The sequence below is a fragment of the Dermochelys coriacea genome, chromosome 16 (genome assembly GCF_009764565.3).
Source record: "Dermochelys coriacea isolate rDerCor1 chromosome 16, rDerCor1.pri.v4, whole genome shotgun sequence".
Lineage (NCBI taxonomy): Eukaryota > Metazoa > Chordata > Testudines > Dermochelyidae > Dermochelys > Dermochelys coriacea.
The window spans coordinates 2,644,151-2,652,317 of record NC_050083.1 but is presented as its reverse complement, the minus strand read 5'-3'; the positions used below and the strand labels follow the sequence as shown (position 1 = coordinate 2,652,317).

The window sequence follows — 8,167 nt, the reverse complement described above, 5'->3', positions numbered from 1 at the left end:
ACCTCAGGAAGTCATCTAGTCCAACCCCCTGCTCAAAGCAGGACCAATCGCCAATATTTGGCCCACGTTTCTAAATGGCCCCCTCAAGGATTGAACTCGCAATCCTGGATTTAGCAGGCCAATGCTCAAATCGCTGAGCTATCCCTCCCCCTAAGCTGGTCTTTGGACTTAAGGAGCTTCTGGTAACCAGCACTTGAGCACTTCTTTTTATTTGAAGGTAACTCTGACATACTGAAGGTTGTAGAGTGTTTACAAGATTAGTAAAGGGTCAGACTAGGATTTTAGTCAAATGGCTTCTGAGATTATAAAGGGGGAAATTGGTTTGATACATAGCTGTACTTATTGTAAAATAACAGAACCAGATTGCTACAAAACAAGGCCATTTCTACCCTGCTCCTTGGAGGGGAAGTAATTCTTCGGTGCTCACAGCTGCTTTAATGCAATTACCCATGATTAGTCTTGGAAGGATTAGATTTATCATTACATGCCACTTACCCTCCAGAAATAACCATTTCCATCAATAATGGAAACTGAGAGAAATGCTGCTTGAGAACTTCATTTAAGGATCTTTATGTTGTATATAGGGGTGCGTGATGTTGACAGTTTGCTTTAATGGTTGCAAAATCTTAACTCCTTGAATTTCAGCTTTGGTCATTAAGAATCATCTCTCTTCTCCCCCCTCCCCCCAGTTTCCTGCAGTTGAAAATTAAAAATGGATAAAGGTAAAATGATATCCCTTGAAATTATAAAAACCTTGTCAAGCTGACCCCTGACAGTCATGAGCTCCAGCCTCTTCCCTGTAGCTGTGTCCTATTTAATTTAAATAAACAATTCCTGTTTGCGTCTGATCGCAGCCCAGCCCTGCAGATCATCCAGAAGACGCAATGAGTGTGAAGGCCTTCAAGCTCCTTCCTGCTGTTGAGCAGGAGATGTTAATGGGAGACAAAGCTCAAATCAATGTTCAATGCATTGAGTGCTTTGAGGAAAAAACCTCTATACTGTAATTAATGACTGCTTTGTCTTTCACTTCCTAGTGGAAGAGAGGATATCATCAGCTCGAAAAATAACTTTTGCTGCCACCAAACAACTGCATAAATACTTGGGCTTCAAGAAAGCGGTCAGTGAGCTGAAAGCAGCTTCAGCACTCAACAGCTACTGGTGCTTTGTGACAACACTAACATTAGTTAACATGATGAACCTGGAATCTTTCCCCACTGGAGCTAGAATCAAGAGAGCTGTGACATTCACATTAAATGAAAACCCTATGAGTGGGGACCCTTTTTGTGTAGAAGTTTGCATTATCTTAGTGAAACAGCAGACCATCCAGATGTTCATGATGTCTGAGGATAGAGTCCAGATAGTGAAGGAAGTGTTCATTCTAGAGTAACCCTATACCATGGTAGATGATCATTACTTATGCCTTGCTTTCTATACACAATATATCATATTGAATTATAATACTGGCACCTCTCAGTGTCAGAAATGGCCAGTTGTGAAAAGGATAGGCAGACAGGAGTTTTCTGCTGGCTGGGCTTGGAGGGTTAGGTATGTTTGCAAATGTGGATGGCATTTCCCGGCATGCTCCTGTGCACTGGTCAGAGAATATGATTGGAGCAGCTCTGTGTTTTCCTTATGTAGTTGCTCTAGATGAAGAATTTATTACAGTGCATAGCATGCTGGATCAACAACTAATACAGACCCTACCTTTTAAGGAAGGCCACATCCTACAAGACTCTGAAGGAAAGGTAATTGTAGCTAATAAAAGTGTGGACATCTTGGTGCCATTACCTTTGGAAAGACAGATTCAGAATCTTCTAACCAGTCAGAATGGAAGAAGCCCTAATCTTAGTAAAGGGAGTCTGAAAGAACATATAAAAAAGCAGCCAGCTGTGAACCGAGTAAGCAATGAACAGAGGATGGGTAAAAAGGTGGAGTTTGCTTGGGGGGGAGTTCCCACATTGTTTTTTGTTGATTGGGGTTTTGCTTTTCAGGCTTCTGTAAGCGGTTAATACAACACTGATGAGGCTCTTAGAAGGAAGACATTATGGATAGTGAGTGATAAGCTGTTGTGACCTACACAGGATGTGCCATATTTGTCTCTCCCAGAGGACAGAAGCGACTTCGTCTGTACAAAGTGCAAGCTGGTCTCCATATTGGAAGAGAAGGTTAAAGGACTAGAGACCCAAGTATCAATCCTATGTCGCATCAAGAAAACAAAAATTTTCTGGATAGAAGTCAGCGTTTGGTACTGCAGGCGCAGCATGCTGAAGAATCAGAGAGGGCAGTGCAGAACAGGGAAGAAAATTGGCAGCATGCGATGTCCAGAAGAAAGAGAACCCATGTACCCCCAATGCAGATAGAGGTAAGAAACCGTTTTCAGGCTCTCTGCATAGGTACTACTGCGGAGAAAGATTTAGAGGAGCCCTCTGAAGGAAGGGATCAGAAGGAGACCCCATTGACCAGAAGGCATGGGATGCACTGTCCTAGGAATGGGGGTTCCACGACTACCACTCCCAAGAGGAGGAGATGGGGGGTGGTCGGGGACTCCCTCCTAAAGGGAATGGAGTCATACATCTGCCATCCTGACCGGGAAACTCGAAGTGTGCTGCTTGCCTGGAGTTAGAATTCAGGTTGTGACGGAGTGTCTGCCCAGATTGATCAAACCCTAGGACCGCTACCCCTTCCTACTTTTCCATATGGGCACCAATGATACTGTCAAGAATGACCTTTAATCTGCAGTGACCTGCTCATGTGGCTCTGGGAAGAAGGATAAAGGAGTTTGAAGCGCAAGTTGTGTTCTCATCCATCCTCTCTATTGAAGGAAAAAGCCCAGTTAGGGACCACTGAGTTTTGGAGGTAAATGTGTGGCTACACATGTGGTGTCAGAGAGAGGGCTCTGCATTCTTCAACTATGGGATGTTCTAGGAAGAGATGGGATCCACCTAATGAAGAGAGGGAAGAGCATCTTCGCAGGCAGGATTGCTAACCTAGTGAGGAGGGCTTTAAACTAAACTAGTTTCGCCAGGGCATGGTGATCTAAGCCTAGAGGTAAGTGGGGAAATGGGATTTCAGGAGGAAACACAAGGAAGAGGTTGCAACAGGGGAGGCCGCCTGATTCAGACTGAGAAAATACAGCGATTGGCTAGTTATTTTAGGTGCTTGTACATAAACGCAAGAAGCCTGGGAAACAAGCAGGAAGAATTGGAAGTCCTGGCACAGTCAAGGAACTATAATGTGATTGGAATAACAAAGACTTGGGGTAACTCGCATGACTGGAGCACTGCCATGGATGGGAATAAACTGTTCAGGAAGGACAGGCGGGGGAGAAAAGGTGGAGGAGTTGCAGTGTATGACTGCTCAGAGCTCCAATATGAAACTGGAGAAAAGCCTGTTGAAAGATTTTGTGTTAAGTTTAGAGGCGAGAGCAACTAGGGTGATGTCGTGGTGGGCGTTTGCTATAGACCACTAGACTAGGAGGATGAGGTAGACGAGGCTTTCTTCGGACAACAAGTTTTCAGATCACAGGTCCTGGTTCTCATGGGGAACTTCAATCACCCTGACATCTGCTGGGAGAGCAATACAGCAGTGCACAGACAATCCAGGAAGTTTTTTGGAGAATGCTGGAGGAACCGACTAGGGGCTGTGCTCCTCTTGACCTGTTGCTCACAAACTGGGAAGAATTGGTATGGGAAGTAGAAGTGGGTGGCAAACCTGGCAGCAGTTAACATGAGATAGTAGAGCTCAGGATCCTGACAAAAGGAAGAAAGGAGAGCAGCAGAATACAGACACTGGACTTCAGAAAAGCAGACTTTGACTCCTTCAGGGAACTGATGGGCAGGATCGCATGGGAAGCTAATATCGGGGGAAAGGAATCCAGGAGAGCTGGCTGTATTTTAAAGAAGCCTTATTGAGGGTGCAGGAACAAACCAACCTGATGTGCAGAAAGAATAGCAAATATGGCAAGCAACCAGTTTGGCTTAACAGAGAAAGCTTCGATGAGCTTAAACACAAAAAGGAAGCTTACAAGAAGTGGAAACTTGGACAGGTGACTAGGGAGGAGTATAAAAATATTGCTCAAGCATGCAGCACAACTGGAGTTGCTGCTAGCAAGGGACGTGAAGGGTAACAAGAAGGGTTTCTACAGGTATGTTAGCAACAAGAAGGTGGTCAGGGAAAGTGTGGGATCCTTACTGAATGGGGGAGGCAACCTAGTGACGTGGAAAAAGCTGAAGTACTCAATGCTTTTTGCCTTGGTCTGCACAGACAAGGTCCGCTCCCAGACTGCTGCACTGGGTAGCACAGTATGGGGAGGAGGTGAGCAGCCCTCAGTGGTGAAAGAACAGGTTAAGGACTATTTAGAAAAGCTGGACATGAACAAGTCCATGGGGCTAGATGCAATACATATGAGGGTGCTGAGGGAGTTGGCGGATGTGATTGTAGAGCCATTGGCCATTTATTTTTGAAAACTCATGGCGATTGGAGGACGTCCCAGACAATTGGAAAAAGGCAAATATAGTGCCCATTATTTAAAAAGGGAAGGAGGAGAATCCAGAGAACTACGGACCGGTCAGCATCACCTGAGTCCCTGGAAAAATCATGGAGCAAGTCCTCAAGGAATCCATTTTGAAGAACTTGGAGGAGAGGAAAGTGAACAGGAACAGTCAACCTTGGATTCAAGGGCAAGTCATGCCTGACCAACCTGATTCCCCATATCCACAGAGCCAATTACAGAAGGCAAAGTGGTGGATGTGATATCTTGACTTTAGCAAAGCTTTTGATACTGTCTCCCACAGTATTCTTTCATAGAATATCAGGGTTGGAAGGGACCTCAGGAGGTCATCTAGTCCAACCCCCTGCTCAAAGCAGGACCAATCCCCAGTTTTTGTCCCAGATCCCTGAATGGCCCCCCTCAAGGACTGAACTCACAACCCTGGGTTTAGCAGGCCAATGCTCAAAACACTGAGCAATCCATCCCCCCCAGTAAATTAAAAATATGTATTGGATGAATGGACTGTAAGGTGGATAGAAAGCTGACTAGATCATTGGGCTCAATGGGTTGTGATCAACAGCTCAATGTTTAGTTGGCAGCCGGTATCAAGCAGAGTGCCCTAGGGGTCGGTACTAGGGTTGGTAGTGTTCAACATCTTCATTAATGATCTGGATGGTGGGATGGATTGCACCCTCCATAAAGTCACAGATGACACTAAGTTGGGAGGAGAGGTAGATCTGCTGGAGGGTAGGGATAGGGTCCAGAGTGACCTAGACAAATTGGAGGATTGGTCTAAAAGAAACCTGATGAGGTTCAACAAGGACCAGTGCAGAGTCCTGCACTTAAGATGGAAGAATCCCATGCACCGATACAGGCTGGGGACCAACTGGCTAAGCGGCAGTTCTGCAGAAAAGGACCTGGGGATTACAGTGGATGAGAAGCTGGATATGAGTCAGCAGTGTGCCCTTGTTGCCAAGAAGGCTAACGGCATATTAGGCTGCATTAGTAGGAGCATTGCCAGCAGATCGAGGGAAGTGATTATTCGGCTGTATTCAGCACTGGTGAGGCCACATCTGGAGTATTGCGTCCAGTTTTGGGACCCCCACTACAGAAAGGATGTGGACAAATTGGAGAGGCAATGAAAATAATTAGTGGTCTGGGGCACATGACTTATGAGGAGAGGTTGAGGGAACTGGGCTTATTTAGTCTGCAGAAGAGAAGAGTGAGGGGGAGATTTGATAGCAACCTTCAGCTACGTGAAGGGGGGTTCCAAGGAGGATGGACCTCAGCTGTTCTCAGTGGTGGCAAATGACAGAACAAGGAGCAATGTTCAAGTTGCAGTGGGGAAGGTTTATGTTGAATATTAGGAAAAACTTTTTCACTAGGAGGGTGATGAAGCACTGGAATGGGTTACCCAGGGAGGTGGTGGAATCTCCATCCTTAAAAGTTGTTAAGGCCTGATTTGACAAAGGCCTGGCTGGGATGACTTCCTAGGGGTTGGTCCTGCCTTGAGCAGGGGGCTGGACTAATTGACCTCCTGAGATCTCTTCCAACCCTAATCTTCTATGAACATTCCATAAGAGAAATTTTAGGTAATGTACAAATGAATCTTGCAGCAAGCAGGCTTTATACACTTTGCACAGTTTCAGTTCTTAGAAGCAAAAGAACTCTTCAGAAGCAACCAACTTCATGATCAGGAGCTGATCGCTCTCTACACCATCCTTTTGCCTACTTCCTCTTCATTCATACGGTCTCATCCACCTCTTTACAATTATGCTGATTTAAACCAGCTGGCCTAAGGGGATCAGGAGAAGATGACTAAGTGCAAACGATTCCTCATGAGTTATTTGTATGAGAGCCACAGCACTGAAGTTGCAAATGGCTACAAGGAAGACATTGCTACAGCTTTGCTCAAGCTATATGCAGAGGCTAATCATGAAAGCCTTCTGGATCTGCTGATCTCAGAGAATTTCTGTCTTCTGAGAGATAGTGCTGCTTGGCTAGAGAAACACACAGGATTTTGTACTTGGACTCCTGTATCACTACAATGGTCAAGATGCTGCACCACTTCAGTTATGGGTTTAAATAGTTAATGAAGACATTCAATATTCTACACCTTCTGACCTCTGAGTATACCCACTTAGCTGTGTTGTATTTGGAGGCAGTGCTGCAACTAAAATCTATGACCACAGACGATGCGGAATGGACCGAAACAGAGACTAAGTTGCACAGTCTTCAGAAATCCGACTTTTTAATAGAATTGTATTTTATATAAAATCAAGGGAACAGATCTTCATATGGAAAAGGCAATACTATATGGGGAAACTGCAAGAATATGACCGCACTGATGGACTCTCTTGAACTTGTTCCAGGAAGTTCAGTGATACAGGATCTGTTCAAAAAGGGACTTGTATTCCTCCCTTCAGCTGACCTTGTTTGTCTCAGCTAAAGCTTCCATTTTAGTCAGTGGCCAAAACAGTTTCAAGAGTAGCCTTAGAAATGAAAGTTGAGCCCAGTTGCCAGAGGAGTGTGAAGCCTTGCAGAACACACCTTTCATTCTGTATATGCAGCTACAGTATGAACAGGTGCCTACTGTGGGAGACTCATATCTGGTTCTGTTGCCCCATCCGCAGGTAGTGGAGTTATAGTGACCCTCTCCTGGAATTAAAGGTGAACAGGAATTGGTTGTAATTAGCTTAGGCCCAATCTATTGAAGTGTATGACTATTCCCTCCCAACCAGCTCAAGGAGGGGAGGAAAAGGGTAATAGCTAGCCTCTGCTTCAGTACCCCTCATACTATGGGGTGAAGAACATCAAGCAGCACCGATGGTTGCGGTGTCCACTACTGCCTCCTGCTCTAAAGAGGAAGTTTGAGGAGTTCACAGCTGCCATGCAGTCAGTGTGGGGTCTTGTGCAATCTTCTACCATGTTTGTCAGCTGCTGTATTGCTGCATAGGGCCAAAGCTGATAAGCCACCCAACTTTACTCCTTGGGGAATTCTGCACCAATGCATGTGCACAGAATTTATGTCCCCTGCAGATTTCTTAGCTTCCCTACAGAAAAATGACTTTCTGATAGGGAAGTAGAGGGAAGCCACAAGAGCAGTCATACAACCTTTGCAAGCAGTATGTTTCAGGTGTCCAGGGCAGTCAGCAGAGAGGCAAATCACTCTGGGGCAGGGGCCGGGCCTGGAGAAGACCTGACTTGTGGCTTCTACCCTGCACCAGGCTCAGGTGCTCGTCCTGGCTGGGCTGGGGAGGACGGGACTTCCTCTTCTCCTGCACAGCATCTGGGGTTGGGTCAGACCCACCCCCAGATTTATCCCCTGGGTGTAGAAAGCTTTGAAAACTCTCTCCTTCCTTCCCCACCAACCCCTCGCTTCTGACACCCATCACTCCTCAGCTGCAGGAGGGAGAAATCAATGTACAGGGAACTGCTTCCCCTCCCCCCCCCCCGCATCCACCCAACCCCTGTGTAACCAGACTCCCCTCATACCCAGACCCTCCTGATGAGCCTCACCCTGCACCCAGAACTACCCCTGACGAATCCCACTCTCCTTGTACCTAGACCACCCTGGCAAGCCACCTGCACCCGGATCCCCACCCTACTGCGTCCCAACCAGCTGTACATGGATACACTTCCCCCCACACACACTAAGGCCCCCCAAAGAGACCCCCC

The 8,167-nt window shown here is 46.3% G+C and overlaps 1 pseudogene; it reads left to right on the top strand.

The window, feature by feature from the left end:
* The first annotated feature begins 884 nt into the window (after positions 1-884).
* On the top strand, positions 885-8,129 carry LOC119844297 (annotated as a pseudogene).
* The last annotated feature ends 38 nt before the right edge of the window (positions 8,130-8,167 follow it).